The sequence below is a fragment of the Limulus polyphemus genome, unplaced genomic scaffold (genome assembly GCF_000517525.1).
Source record: "Limulus polyphemus unplaced genomic scaffold, Limulus_polyphemus-2.1.2 Scaffold2650, whole genome shotgun sequence".
Taxonomy (NCBI): domain Eukaryota; kingdom Metazoa; phylum Arthropoda; class Merostomata; order Xiphosura; family Limulidae; genus Limulus; species Limulus polyphemus.
In genome coordinates, this window is record NW_013668260.1 from 54,124 (window position 1) to 71,318 (window position 17,195).

Sequence of the window (17,195 nt, forward strand, 5' to 3'; positions counted from 1 at the left end):
CACAGAGCTTCTGTACAGCTTCTGGTACTCCTTTGTTTATCAAGCACCTTGATGCTCACAAGGGTTTGCTGAGATGCACACTTTCGATACCCGTGGTGGGCAGAGCACAGATAGCCCATTGTGTAGCTTTGTGCTTAATTACAAACAAAGAAACAAAGAGACTCTCAATCGTTCGGGGGTCCCATCGACGGCGTTGAAATAGTAGAACGCAGCATTGTAGGCATCGTTGGTGATATCGTGGGTGTGCTGTTTCGTGGTTAATGATGCGGATTATGAGGTCTGCGATGAGATGGCGTCGAGGGGGGGGGGTTGTATTGAAGGTTCAACCTGATTGCTTCAGCATAAGATCTATCCCAGGATGGAGCTCGGTAAAGGCCGGGCTCAGGTGCAGTTTGGCTCAGTTGAAGGTAGTCTGGTACTCCACGGATGAGGGATAACTATCGGTGGGTGTATGGCTGTTGGTGCTGCATTGGTGGTATTTCTGGAGGTCTGGACTACCTTTATAACCTACTGATACTTGGGCAACCTCTGTAGCTGGCAGCATGTGGTCCTCCATAGTTGGCGCATGTGGCTTCCTGTTGTTGGCGTGAGCAGTCTGATAGGGGGTGTTGTTCCCCACAATGGACACATCTGACATGGGAAGTACATAATGTTCAAATGTGTCCAAACTTTTTACTATTGTAACATTGCAATACAGGAGGATGGTGGTCATATCATAGGTCGAAGCCACTTTTGATCAGCTCGGCTGCATCTTTCTCTGAGGTGACTGCAAGTCATACTTGTGGGGTATCATGACCTGTTCTGGCAGACTTCATTCGTTCGGCTTTCGTTGTTGTGATATCTTGAGAGGTATTCGTTGCTGTGATGCTGTTTATGAAGAACTTCTTCAGGCTGGATGTCAAGTGGGACACTTCGATTTATAATGTTGTATGTCTTGGTTCGGCTGTTGTTCCCGGGAACGTGAATGTTTAGCTTGGTTCCACGAAAGGCTGAGCTATCCAATGGCTTGAGTATTTTGGTGTATTCCGGAGGGTCACTGGTCTTGATAACGATTTCCCCTTTTGCCAATCAGCGAAAGTTGGAGAACAGGATCTTGGGGAACAGACGCTTGAGTTCCACTCCAATTTCTGGTTGCCTGAATGTAGAAGGAATGCCTTGACGGTTAAAGCTGGAGGAGAGTAGGATTGTTGACTGGGTGATGTAACTGGGCTGGTTCTGGTAATAGCTGTTTCATGACTTGGTTTTTCGAGTGGCGACTGTGGTTGAGGAGCGGTTTTCACGGCTTTGGTAGGTGTAGCACATGGAGTAGAACTTAAAAAGATAACGGATCTTCTCTGGTAGAAGCTCGACTGGTTATGCTGAGGGCTTGGTGGGAACAACTCTGGAGTATGGCGAGTTGTTCTTCTGTCGTCAGTAGTGTGCTGGTGGATCTTGTTCCCATTTTCTTGGCTGGGGGGAAGGGTGATGGAAGTTCCAGGGACATGTTCTTGTCAGCAGCTACTAGTGGGTTGGAGTTTTCTTCTTCTCTTTACCAAATACTATGGCTGGCAAAGAAATATTTGACAACAGACGTTCAATGTAATGTTTGTTTCCTTTATAAAACAGTAACTAAAAACACGTCTGATCACTCTGAAGACTAACCAACGAATGAGGTTTGTTTTGCATCGCTATTTATATAAGCCAATTGATAGACCACAGCCTTTATGGTATATAAAAAACTACTATTACAAACTCATGAAGAATGATTACAATTATATCGTCTTAAGTCCTAAAAACAGCCTTATTACATTTCTGAACCTTACATACATTCTTTATCTACTGCCTTAGAAAATTTAGAAATTCGAAGATGCAGAGCGATTGTTTAGGGTACAAGCAGATGCGTGTTTCTCACCGCTAACTACTGTTTTACACATTTTCCGTTTAGTTTTTGCAGGTTTTCGATAACGAAGTAACATTTTCTCTTTTCTATTCATAACTTTCGTTGGACGCGATTTCTACATCATTTCACGTGTTATCCGCAGTTAACAGCCGATTTGAGATATGAAAGATTAACTATCATTTTGTATGTTGATTATAGGTATTTTTCGTTTTTTCTATGTCGCTTTGGACGTTTTCGTACTTGTTTATAATAACAAATCAATATACAGTCAATAGCGCGGGCAGAAGAAACTTAACGGAAAGGTAGTTCTTTCTATGAACTGATGTTTTAAGTATAGTTATTCTTATAAAACTTTAGAATCGTAACAACTATTACAAATAAACAATTATTAGTTTTAAGACTAAGTTAAACAAATTATAAATATACAGACAAGATACAGTGTATGGGGGGGGGTCAGCATTGTTATGGAAATATCACTGAAGTCATCAATTTAATGAAAATTATTTTTTGCGCAACTGGCATAGAAATAGAATAAGCATATTGTTATTAATATAGTACAGGATCGCATTCTGTCAATACTTTGTTTTACATTGAAGAAAAATAGTATCATACGATTGATGTGCATATTATTTTTAATTTTCTGCAGTTTATATAAGAATATATAAGTTAATGGCATGACTTGTTAGTTGTAGTGAATGTTGCTGTAAAGACCTAATTTAAGTAGTAATTGTGTGTGTGTGGCTTACGACGTGGTCAGGTATCGTTGTAACTTGAATCAGTTATAAGGCTATTATGTATTGCCTGTTTTTTGTAAATAAATTAAAGTGACTGTACATATTTGATAAAAAAGGAGGAACGACTTTTAACTTAAAAAAATTTAATATTTCTGTATACATTAGGGAAACATTTGGCAAAGAGTGAGAATTATAAAGTTAGGCTTTTACTGCAAGTTGAGATATAAAAAAAGAAAGAAACAGTTTTACTTGAAGTTCTGAAGTGGACAGATTCTTTTTTTTCTTGTGAAAAACAATACATTTCAGTTTGCACTTCACACACACAATATTTGAGGTGTTTAAGAACAAGAGAATTGATTGTGTTCATGCATCAACATTTGTTATACTAAATACTAAAATAGTGACAATGGTAGGAAATGGAGACACAGATATTAATTTTGACAAGGTAAAAGTCATCTTCAGTTAAGGCAATTTTTATTTTTCGAACAAGGTAATTGGCCTTTGAAATTGGTTGCCTTCAAATGCAGTAAAATTAAGAGAAGGGTTGATAAATATCTGAATGATAAAGGTTGACTTTGGATTTTATTTTGTTTTTCTACGATAAGGGCCCTAGTATCCACTCTCTAAACTTGTATCTAACCTTAACAACATTTGTGTATGTTTATTTTTATAAGCAGTTTTGTTTGTTGGTTTTTACTGAATGTTGTTTTTTCAGCTGATTCTGGAGATGTAACTAAATCCTTCTGAGTAAATGATAGGATGTCAATGTGAAAACTGGCGTGTATTGGACTTGTTGTGACATGTGCAGATCCAGTAAAAGTCGGTGGAGAATAAGGTATTTCTATTATAATCAACTTTATAATACAGGTATTAATACTTAATCCTAGTTTATCCATTGTAACTCTCAAATTAGGAATATTATGAGTAACACCACGTAACCAAAAAAGTGAAATCTTAGTTAAACGTTAAAAAGCTTTTCAAAAGCTGAGAATGTAAACACATAGTTGAGAATAGTATATCTGTGTTCTTAAAGGGGAAAAAAAAAAAGCTTTAGATTCAATGTTTTTTATCTGTTGAAAATTATTTCATAAGTACAAGAACTTAAGTTTATTGGTTGTTAATAAAATTGTTTAAAACGGTGTTGATGAACAACTAATGATCATTATTGCTATCAATGATTGGTCCTGTCAAGTTGTTACAAATTTATTTTGCTTAAATTTCTGTACGTTCACTTGAAAATAGCTTTAAAAGCATAAATATCAATAGTTTGATGTTTAGAGGTACACATACATTGTACAGTAATAACAGCTGTTGAGATACATATTTAAATCCATGTCAGCAATGCATGATCATTTACATGATTGTCACGGCTTCTTGATTCAGCAAAATACATTTTTCTCATATCTGGTTGGCTGTATTTTAACTAATAGACACTTTTAAACTTACAGAAGCACAAGTTATACTTGTATTAGTAGCCTTAAACATCTATATGTCGCAATTGTAAGGTTCCTAGTTGTCAGTCCATAATTGTAAATGTTAGGCTTAAATAATTCATTCAGTATGTATATGTTACTTTGTTTTGAAAAAAATACAATTTTTTTATAATCTGAGTGTTTTTTCTACAAATTCTCGGAAGAGTATAATTTATCGTAATATCAATTCTATTACCAAGTCTTTTAAACTTAAACTTACTAACTTAAAGCCATATCTGCAGTACATATCTTGATTTATTAACTACCATCAGTAAGTTCAGATGTAAATTTCAATTCAGCAAACTATCTAAAGTTTAATTAATAGTTAAGTTGAAGCTGAAAACAAAATTACAAAGGGCTCGCTTAGATTTATATAACAGACATGTTTCATGTATAACTTGAATTACACTATACTTTTAAATTTGGGGTATAAATACACCTTGTGAACAAGATTATGGATGTGCTAATAGAAATAAGAAAACATTTTTATTTCAATTTTTGTTCTTCTGGTCATACTTGTCACCATATCTTAGACAATAATAATAAAAATTCTTTGATGTTTAACTAAAGTTACCTTATAACAAATGCAGTTACAGCGTTCAACTTTTTTTATAAGGTGTTACCAAATGTAATGTGTTTGATATTTGAAACACTTTTATAAAATGACAGGAAAGAAATTTAGATTGAAACATTTTATATAAATGTACAGCATTCTGGTTTTCATTGAACTAACAGGAAGTAGGGAAACCTAGAGGAAGGAGAGCAAGGACCTGTATATTAAAACAAAGAAAGCAGTAAAAAAAAAGTGAGATTGTAAATATAATACTTAAATATAACAAAATGAACAGATAATAATAAAAATATGAAATATCCAGAGACTGCAAATACATGATACAACACATTCTTCCTCGTATAAAACAGATGATTTTCAATACAGTAACTTTTATATTGAGAATACAAGTAACTTTTCATGCTTTTAACAAGAGTACTCATATTTGTATTAAGTAATTTATATGGCTGTCACTATGTTATTTTAGTTTTTTTAAATGACTCCTGTTGTTTACTAAACATCTCGCACTTGTAGGAGGCTTAAGTAACTGATCCGAAAGTTTGATTGAAAATGATGATAAGAAATCATAATGGTAATACTCAGATTACATGGATAGTCCGTGAAACAGTAATAAACAGAAACACTATTTTCAACGGTGAAACAGTAATAAACGAAACACTATTTCCAACGGTGAAACAGTAATAAACGAAACACTATTTCCAACGGTGAAACAGTAATAAATGGAAACTATTTCCAACGGTGAAACAGTAATAAACGGAAACACTATTTCCAACGGTTAAACAGTAATAAACAGAAACACTATTTCCAACGGTGAAACAGTAATAAACGGAAACACTATTTCCAATTAGTTGATTATTTTCATGACATTAATTGATTTAACTGTAATGTGGATTATTTAATTATTTTATGTAACACTAATCAGTGTAATCAATGTTCATGAATAATATCAATTAATCCAGTTAATTGCAGTTTGACACTACTGTATGTTCTAAAATATTGTTCATTTTACTTTATGTTTTAATGGTTAAAAACTAATATTGGAAACCTCTACATTATAAATTTTTTCTTAAATTACATTGTAAATGTCCTTGTAAAAACCACTTGATAACTTGCGTAGTGAAAGATTAATGGAACTCTCGGTAGTAATTTTAACAAAGAATAAACTTTGAAGTCTTATTTTTAAGGTTTGGTGGCTTTACATTTTCTAATATTTTAGCAATAGTGTTGAATATTAAGAAAAAGTTACGATTTAATACGCTACAAAACATTCATAATCTTGATTGAAGTGAGTGATTAAATATGAAATGTAGCATTATTGACAAAACTTACCCACTTGTGTTGAAGAATTATTTTATGCTAGTTTTGATCTCTGTTTATATGTTTTTTTAATAGTTGTTCACCATATTCTTATACACATTTGTCATAAGCTTTACTTCTGAGTGAGATTTGATTCTTTATAGTTTTTTATTTTTGTATTATGTCTTGTACTTTGGTTAAACTGTAAAAATACATTATTTGATAATCTCATTATTTTCAATTTGCTTTTTTTTGTTATATGTCATCATTTTTTATTTTCCTGAAACTGCATTAGAAAACAAAAACACATTAAACTGCTATAAAAATGATTAAATTTATTATAAATTATAATATAAATAATTATAAATATAATTATAATATAATATAAATTTTACTCTCATTCTGTCAGCTCTTCGTACCTTTCTTACAAATGCCACTGAGAATACTGTTCTATATAGTTAAAACCGCATAGGCGACAAATGTATCAAAATAAAATAACAGGTTGAACAATTGCCATGTTTTCTATATTTTATTTAAAGAAAGATGATGTTTTGAGCTAACACTCTTTGTCAGATCGTATAGCTTACAACCTGTGCATCCTTCTTTAAATAAAATATAAAAAACTTGGCAATTGTTCAACCTATTATTTCATACTGAAAATATTGTCAATAGCCTACCCATGTGGTGAAACAATGAATTCTAATTTTTAAAAATAAGAATGTAAGAACAGTATATTTAATTAGCTATACTCATTACTGGTTTTAGTTTTGATCTACGTAGGTACTTTATTTTGATTAAAAGTTAATACTAATTAATTTATTCTTAAGAATATGTCTCCTAGTGGGTCAATAGTAAGCTTACGGACCTAAAATGCTAAAATCTGGGATTCAATTTCCCATGGTGAACAAAGTGCAGATGGTCTATTGTTTAGCTTTATGCTACACAAACCCACATGAAGGTACATGGCAGGAACATTTCTAGCAAGTGTGGAATTATGTGAAAAGGACAGATGATACTTAACCCTTTGTGAGAATATGGCTTTGTTGTTGTGCAAGTTACAATCTTTTACAGCGTCACATTCAAAACTAAATTAGATAACTTTATTATCAATAAGCTTGGCATGAAAACATAAGTTCTAATTCAAATTTGTGTGTGTGATCTAAGTTTTAACTTGTCAATTTCAAAATTTGTTTAATTTCTCAAGTTTTTTGTGTCATGTGAGCTATAATTTCACCCTTTAATTACCTAATGTCAAAATAGGCTGCTCCAGTTAACAACCAATTAAAAACACAAACTATACATAATTACAAGCAAAACCTAAAGTTCAAATATCCTATATTCTTGATTTGCTGAAATATCAATAAATTTATAAAAACCCACCAGAAAAAAACCCTCCCCCACCTCTCTATGACTTTTGAGGTTATTTGATAATCACCTTTACATGGCTGATGGAGTACATTCTCCTCTACATAAATAAACCTTTCAAGTTGTTGTTTAATTTCTTGCCTCACTAGAATATAATGTCCCAAAACCACTATAATTTAACTGGGTTTCTAAGTAAGCTAAATATAGAATAAAAAAAAAAATCCTTTATTGTTCAGAGCAACAAAATATGATCACCACAAGACAACTAATTCTGCTAACTAATGGTTTACAAGAAAGTTCCAAATTACTTATTTTAACAGTCTGAATAGTTTTAACTGTTAACCTTTTCACGTGTGCTTCCTTCTTATTTTATGGCTTTACTGTTGTACTTTGTACTCACTGGAATAGTAATCCTCAAGTCAAAAGCAACAAATTACAGTGAGAGCTGTTTTCTATGGAACTAACATAAACACCACGTGATTGTCAAGTGTAATGTTTCATAAAGCTTGTGAAATTTTACTGTAGTTTTGTTAGGCTAAGCTGAGAAGTTTATAATTTTTACATTTTAGTTACTTTTTTGTATAATAGTTATATATATAACAATAATTAATATATATATACACACACATAAAAACAAATATTTTTAGTATTAACTGCATATTCGAGCTAATTGGCCCTCAAGTAAAAATTGAAGTTGTTCTGTGATAAGTGCTGTTGAGTGTCACAAATTTGGATGTCCAAAAAACAATTAATGTAACTTTCAAATATGCATTTTAGATACAAAAAATATATCAGATCAATACTGCTCTTTGGATCTCCATGTTGCATCGTTTTTTTTTAATTATTTCTTGTGCTTTGCAATGTCAAGTTTATACAGCTCATCAGTAGTAATCTTTTCTCACTTTGGTTTCTTGTGAACCAGATTTCTTGTCCTCTACAGCCTCATGTGGTTGTTCCCTCTCTTGTTTTTAGCTCTCTTATTACTATCCATTTTGCATCTCTGTGCTCGAGAACATCAAAACCTGTCAATTGATGCCTCTCTATTCAGGTATGGTGTGATTCTGGATTCCTGCTCCATTTTGGAAGTCTAGTTTCCAGAGGAGTGGTCTCTCTATATCAACGTCCTCCAGATATTGGCTGCTCATTGAGTTTCCTATCATCTTCTAACAAATCTGTCTAGTATTTTTATCATGATTTATTCAGTTATCTCCTCATTTGTTTCTTCCATCTGCTGATAGGGAGGCACTCTCTCTTTCTTGGCACCTCTGTTTTGCTTGCTTTCTCATTTGAGCCCATGAACACTATATTCTGTTGTCAGTTTATCATGTCTTTGGAGCTTAGGCCTTGGTGGCGGATTGAATATCTTTCCTACACTGGATCCTTACCACAGAGTGGTCTCTCCATCTTTTGGTGTTTTCTGTGGATTTGCTTTCACTTTGTGGAATCATTTCATTGCTCAACACCTAGCTACTAGTCCCAGTCTTTTCAGCTCTGATGATGGATTTTTTTAATCATATGCCTATCGTCCTCTTTGATTTCTTCCCACTTCTACTATCTCTGGTTACAAGACAATTTTGTACACAATCTTCCATCTCTTCCCCAGCCATTCTCTTTTTCTTTCTCCAGTTCTTATGGATCTCTTTTTTTCATCAATTATCCCTTTTGTCTAGTTTCTGTTCCAGACTGGAGCCAGTGTTTAGTTCTCAGGCTTTCATGTGCTCCGTTTGAACCATTGGCCACCTGTTCCCTGTAGCATCTTTTCATATTTTCTTCTATTTTGCTTTGGATTTCTCCCACATTTTTTACCACAGGAACAGGTTAACCAAATGTGCACAGGCTTAGTCCATTAAATCAACCTTGTATTGGAGAAGGAATATTGATTATAATTCCAAAATGTAGCAAGCTTTTAATGAAATGTACAAGTCTGTTATACACAGAAAATCAGATTATTTACAAAGGTATTTGTACTCATGATGAATGGAGGACTTTAGCGTGATTGAGAATCTGACAATTCAGTGTGCAAGGGGATGTCCATGTGAAGAATGAAAATACTTTTTGTCCATATTACAGTTTGCATATTGCATTTGCATAACCTCTAGAACCTCTGAAAGGTATATCTAGTTTTTTTTGTATCCCTCTGTATCACGAACTGGCACTAAAATCAACAGTGTCGGGTAAATTAATAATTCATAACTATGTCATAAAATACATAACACCACATCGAATGGCACTCTGTCATAACTTGCTCATTTCAACCCCCACCTGACCACTCCTTTATGTTTTCTCTAAACATCTTCTTTTCCCTTTCTTCGCTGTGTTATCATTCTAACTCTGATTTTCTCCTTTTTCCTGCACAGACAGTTTCCTGTTCCATCACTTGTACTGTCAACATTCAAGACAATTGAATGTCCTTTCTTTCTTTGTAATTCTTCTTCCTTGGGTGGAGGTCATGGATGACCTCTAACACCATTATTCTTATTCAGATCTGTTTCAAAATTTTAGTTCATAATTTTATAATAAGCTGATATTCACAAAAATTTAACTTCCAAGCAATAGGCCTACGTAGCACTCAATGGAATATAAGTCTAAATTATCTGAATTTAGACCATGTTCAGTCTGGCCTTGTAAATTGTTAAAACCATGGTAATGTTACAAATGCTTACTGAATCTTGTCTAGTATTAGTAGCTAAATAACTATACAATTGTATGATCTGAGCATATTAAACCAAGTTAACTATTGATTTAAAATAACCCAAAAAAGATACATTATTAATCGGAGTCTAAAATAAAATAAAATATTTCAACAGCAACCATCCAGTAATTAAATTAAGATGTCACATGACCACACTCATCAGCCACATTTTTTAATCCATTATTAGTCCCCCAGTGGTTCAGTGGTAAGTATGGTAGCTTATAATGCTAAAAACTGGGATATGATACCCGTGGTCGGGCACAGCTCAAATAACCCATTGTATAGCTTTGTGCTTAATAACAAACTAATAAAACTAAATATTCAAAAATTAGCAATACATAGTTATTTACACATTAATTTTTACAAATTGCATAAAAGGACAGGATTTATTGCAGGGGTTAATTAAAAGATTATATATATAAGCATAACGTTTTAATCATTTGAGATTCTATCAGAAACTTAAAATAATGCAGTTACTAAGAGTCGGTTCTTTTAAAAATACTTTAGTGTTAACTATAAATTCTATCATGTTGCTCTTGATGTCCATGGGGGAAAAAATTAAACCTTTACTTTATAAGTTACCAAAAAATAGTATATTGAATTTATAAATGAATTATTAAAAAGTGATACACTTCCAAATTACGCAAGTGAGTGTCTATGTATTGTTCAGAAATTATGAAAATTGTAAAAGGTTACATTGTATTAATATAGTTTGTATCAAGAAATAAATAAAACTGGAAACTTGATAAATGTTCAACTTATACTGGCCTAAATTGAGTTTCCATTTATTGTAATGGAATTAGAAGTACATTTTATCTTTTGTGAAGATGCGACAACACTTTCATTTTACAATAGCGAACACACTTTTCTGTTCTACAGTAAGTAACTCAAAGTTAATAAAACAACATACACTTGGACATAAAAACAATATTTTGTTTCCCCACACTATTTTCTCAGATGTGGTTGTGCAGGTGAAATGTAATATAATATACATACACATATATATATATATATATATATATATAGAATGACTTTAATGAATATACTTCACCAAGTACTGAATACTTTGAACGAGGAAACATAGATGTTTCTTGAATTTGTTGTCTTTATTTAAATTACAATCTAATGATTACAGTCATTACTAAAAGTGAAAAAGAACTTGCACATTAAAGTATCTGAATAAGAAATATTAAATATCATAATAATTTTTTCTTGCACATTAAAGTATCTGAATAAGAAATATTAAATATCATAATAATTTTTTCTGTTATAAAACATACGAACACTAGGTCTGTTAAACAAAATGGCATACACTGTTACTGGATACATTTTGTATACTACCCTGTAAGAAGTATATGGATATGTAATCATGATTGGTGATTAATTATCTTTGTCATAAGAAGATGAAATATCATCCTTGATGTGAGTAACTATTGTTCTTCTGTGAGGCACTATCTTAGTTTATCATTAATTTATAATCTGCTCGTATCATTAGTTGCACAGAGCATGTAGGACTTTAAAGTTCGACAAATAAAATGTTTTTGTTATTATTAATTGGACAGTTTTTGTATTATTTTTTTACTAAGTAATTTAAAAGAACCTGCCCATCAACAGAAATGATTATGACATTGATTTCAGGTGTAGGATTATTTTGGTATGAATTAAGTAGAATTGAAACTGAACTTCAAGATGATGAGATGCACTTTAAGTGAGATTGAAAATTCGCTGGAAATGATGAAACAGTGAAAAGATTAACAAGACGAAAAAAAAAGATAGAGAGATAAAATTAAAAGAAGATCAAGAAGAAAGAGATAGGAATTTAAGAGAAGAGTTTCAAACAAAAACAAGTTTCACTAAAGGTTAGATCAAGCAAGTCATAGAAAATGTAGAGTGACAACAAAATTGAAGAATTTCCTTTATTTGTGAAGAATGAAATAGGAGAACCCATCTGATATACACTTGTTATCACTACTGCTGTGCCACCTGTGACTACAAGAGCTTTCTGGACTACTACAACTACGTCACGGCTTAATCAAGTTACAGAATATAGCAGACCATTTAACAACGTTGCCCAATTGACAAATCAACAAACTATAACATAAAGTTGCCATGGGAGACGTATCAGGCACAGTTTAAAATAATATCCAAAGTGAATGAAAGAAATAGCGAACAGCATGCAATTTCTCTCGCTTCTCATCTGAAAGGACCAACTTTAACAACATTAATTAACCTGAGAGCCATAACAACTATTAGACCTTAGCTGGAACTTTATCAAACAGATTTGGAGCATCACATCAGAAGAAAGTTTCTAAAGCAGAGTAAGGAAGAAGGAAAGGATCTCAACGAAATTGACTGAAGATTCGTTAAGACTTGTCCAATTATATTACCTTGATGCTACATGTGAAATGATGGGTTCATTAGCAAACAACCAATTCATAGATGCCATAGTAGATGAATATATGGGAATTAGACTAAAATGATGTACATTTTTAAATAAGGATGCCCAGTCGGTAATGGAACTTGATTCAATTGTAATTGCAAATAAACGACTAAAACACCACTGAGGAATTATGAGATCATCAGATCAAATAGTCTGGAAATATCTACTTTCTCTGCTGGAAATCTAAAAGAACTTAGTAAAGTAAATTAGACAACTGGTTACCCAGACTTGAAGAAGTATACTTAAGGATAAATGGTAGTTCAATTGCAACTTAAAAGGACGAAAGCCTTTAGGAGTTAGAAATTTCTCCCTAGGGATGACAGGAAAAAGAAACTTATAAAATATGGACATTAAATCTGAGACTGTGATGAATCAATCATTGATAATAAACCAAGAGGTCAAAATTAATACTCCACCTACCCTTGTTGAAATAAGGAGTGCATTATTTAAAGAAATCAGTCCATGAGTTAACAGGTTTATGTTTATTGACACTGAATAAACAGCAACCATTGTCTGACCCAATCTAGTAATAAAAGGTGGAAATGTGCCTCTATAAATGAAGCAATAGGTCGGATTGATGTGAACAGCAAGAAGATTAAAATTCAAACATAATTTGTGAGTAATTTACATTGAGAAATAGGCTTCCTGTGGAAACATAGATATGAGGTTAGCTTTACTCTGAGTAGTCAAACAGTCCATGACCAAGATATCTTTTTGTACTACATAACATTTACACCACCAGAGGTTGGACTTCCAGTGGCAACAAGGATGGAAGCACAAAATAATGAAGACATCCAACCTAAAGTGTGACATAGCAGAATCCAGAAAGACATGTTGTCCAAACCATAGGTCATCAACTGTGATTCTCTTTGATGATACATCTGTGTGAGAATGAACAACTGGTTGAATTGAGAGAAGACGTTTATCAGAGGTATGTGAACTGCCTCAGGTTCCTGTCCACTGTGATTCTCTTTGATGATACATCTGTGTGAGAATGAACAACATTTATAGAGTATCTCCAGGGGGTGGGGGTACCAGTGGATTCTTTCAGCAATCTGCTTGAAGAGGAATCTATTAGTAACAAAATGGAAATTGTATAAAGTATAAGGGAGTAATTCATCTTTGTTCCTTGAGCTAAGGGAAGGAAATCGTATAGACAAACTTATAGACAGTAAATGAGTAAAGACAGAATATTGTACTTTGTTAATCCAATTTTTGATGAAACTACTTTGTTCTACACAATTAATGATTGTAATATCTTTTGTGGTGTATAAGCATAATATACATTTTCTTCACCTGATTCGTTCATGTGTGATATGGCTGTAATTCTACAAATTGTGCAAAGATGTCTACAGTAATGTCTTCTAATGATAGGTCAGGTGATGCTTGAGTTACATTCAGTGTTCCCTCTAAACTGTGCAGCCTCACAACAACCAATTAAGTGCTGCACACTTCACTATTCCAGCCACACACATCCTCAGTAATGGTGAGGAGTCTATGGGCCTAAAGCCCAAATAACCAACTGGTAGGATTGCAAAGCAGTCTAATGGTCCAATAGGGTCGATGTTCTAAAAAAAACTAGGTAGCGCACATCTGCACATTGCCTTGGTACCTATGCACATGAAAAAATTCATTCCACACATGGAATGAAAAAAAGGGAGGGAACATTGGTTACAACCTCCCTTAAGTTTGAATTAGACTGACTATTTAAGTGGGTAGTGCTAGTCACCCTGAATTATTCTAACATTACCTTAGAAGTAAGGAACTTTAGGTTTAAACAGTAAACAATGTTGGCCAAAAAATCAGTCAGATAGAAGTTTTTCCTGGTCTAAAAGTGACCTTCCATTGTCAAACAAGCAAATACACACACTGTGTTTGTGATAGATCATCCATGTTTGAAATTATGTCCCATGGACTTACTTATTCAAAGAAATTCTATTATCTTAATACATATCTTTTTGAATCTCCTGTTATTTAGAGGATTTATCCCATCACTTTATGGAAAGTCTGTTTAACATGAATATGCCATACTATATATATATATGTGTGTGTGTGTGTGTAAATATTAATGTTATTAATAGTTACTTTATTGTTAATTATAGAAGTTTTATAGTTACTGTTCCATTGTTTTATCTGCACAATAGGATTGTTTAAGGGACTTCTGAATCCAAGGAGGGGACACTGTTGTAGGCTTTGTTTTTTTAACTTGTACAGTTATACTGTCTTTTGCTAGAGTATTTTTAACACCAAATGGTGAGCATTTGTCTTAATAACTAGAATTTTATTGAAACTTTGGGTATTATAAAATGCCAGTTAGGCTAGAGTAGAGTTATTTATTTATTTATTGATTGATTGATGAGTCACTAGTATATTAGTCAGTTTATTTGTCACTTGATCTGTTAATTTAGTTTGTAATATTTGAGTTTGTGTTTCCATGAAGTATTAGAGTTACATAAGTTATTAAGTAGATGAATGTTTAGCATTATTTGTGAAGTTAATTAGAATTTGTACATCTTGTAGAGTTAAAAGTTCTAGAAATAAAATGCTTTCAGTATCATTAACAGGACTTTGCTTTTCTCACTGAATTTTCCAAAAAACCCCACTCAAGAACAGAAAACATTACAACAATACCAGAGAATTTTGTTATAGCCTCCTGAAATGTTTCTTTAAAATCTTTAAAAATAGGTACCATACATAATACCTAGAATGCAGCTCACAGAATAGTATGTTTACCACGATCAACACAACACAATCATGCTGAAATCATCATATTGTTGACATGTTTGCGATTCCTTTAGTATTAGTGTTATTAGTCATTAAAATCTCAGAGCTGATAGGTTGTACCTTAGACATAATACTGCTGGACTTTCTAGGAGGTTTTGCCTAGTTTGTTCATCCTAGGTTGTACCTTAGACTTAATAGTGCTAGACTTTCTAGGAGGTTTTGCCTAGTTTGTTCATCCCAAGTTGTACCTTAAACTTAATAGTGCTAGACTTTCTAGGAGGTTTTGCCTAGTTTGTTTATCCTAGGTTGTACCTTACACTTAATAGTGCTAGACTTTCTAGGAGGTTTTGCATAATTTGTTTATCCCAGTTTGTACCTTAGACGTAATAGTGTTAAACTTTCTAGGAGGTTTTGCCTAGTTTGTTTATCCCAGGTTGTACCTTAGACATAATAGTGCTAGACTTTCTAGGAGGTTTTTCATAGTTTGTTTATCCCAGGTTGTACCTTAAACTTAATAGTGCTAGACTTTCTTTAATACATCATGAATAACCTTTACTATTAACCACATTAATTGAAGCTTGAGAGTCAGAAATTCTACTTACAACATAGTTGGCGAGGTGTACTTCCATAGCTTGGATACTTTTAACATTTTCTGGATAAAAATTGATGAAGAGACGTAAGAAAAGTCTGAAGTCTTAAGGACCTCAGACATGACATGACTTTCTGCCTCTGACATGAGTTTTTAAGCAACTTTTCTTCGTGTTCCTACGAATTACCAAATAGTATGCAGAACTACTCGCAAGTAGTTCTCGCACCTTATTGGTCAATCTGTACTACTTCATGGGCTATTCCAAAACCATAACCCAAACTCTCAAGTGATTGGTTATTGTTATGGTGAGTTAGCCGATCACCTTCTTACTTGTGCTAATAGACTAGCGTTGTGTAAGGGATATATATATCATCAAGGTACCGCTTTTGCGTATTAACATCAACTTTTTCGTAGCTTCCACAGTACTAATGAGTTGACGTTAGTAATTAATAACTGCCAATCACTGGTAGTAGTGCATCTACTTCGTTGCTAGGCAATAGCATCATTTTTTATAACTCCTTTGTAACTTGTGATTCTCAATACCACTATGTTCTAACTACTTGATATCGACCTAGCTTCTCAACGCGATATTTTTTTTATATATATATACACACACATGTATTACTTTTTTATGTTGCTATCTCAATAAAACACCTTAAGTTTGGAAATTACCATGAAGCAATTCCTCAAAATCCTCGATTGGTTCAGTACAACTAAATTCATCAGTACTAACTCTGTTGACTTGGACCAAGACCTTAAGAATCTAGACTTGGTTTAATACTCAATATTTGTTATACACACACACACAATGGCAGTTATGATCTCTCTTTGACATCTATGACAACACTTATACGAATATCCCCTAGTGGAAAGTTTTAATGAATAGTATTAACAGATTTCAGTTTTACAGAAAACAACCAACAAGTATTTGACAGGGTGCCAAAAAAAATTCTCTCTATAGTTGTTGGGGAAAAGTTGGTTAATTGGACAGAAAAGTGGTTGAATGGAAGAAAGCAAAGGGTTGTTACAAATGGAGTTCAGTCAAACTGGATTAATGTCACAAGTGGGGTACCTCATGGCTCAGTCTTAGGACCTGTGCTCTTTTTGATTTACATCACTGACATAGAAGAAGGAGTGGTCAATAAACTATTTAAGTTTGCAGATGATATTAAGGTTTTGGGTGTTGCTAGCTATGAGGAGCATGCTGCTGGTTTACAAAAGGATTTAGATCATTTAGTGAGTTGGGTGAATAAATGGCAGATGGGTTTTAATTATAATAAATGCAAGATAATGCATGTGGGTTATCATAATTCGAATAATAAGTACAATTTGGATGAGAATAAAGAAAGGGATCTTGATGTAATAGTTGATCAGTCTCTTAAGCCATCCAAGCAGTGTGCTGTTGCTAGTGGTTGGACAAATAAGATTTTAGG

General features: G+C 33.0%; 1 protein-coding gene across 1 annotated transcript in view; it reads left to right on the plus strand.

Annotated features, from left to right (window-relative positions):
* LOC106467533 (oxysterol-binding protein-related protein 8-like) overlaps positions 1-17,195 on the plus strand; it is a 113,877-nt gene that overhangs the window by 26,317 nt on the left and 70,365 nt on the right. The window contains exon 3 of the mRNA XM_022395729.1: positions 3,329-3,448. The gene's annotated coding sequence lies outside the window, so the exon portion shown is untranslated. The remainder of the gene's footprint in view (positions 1-3,328; positions 3,449-17,195) is intronic.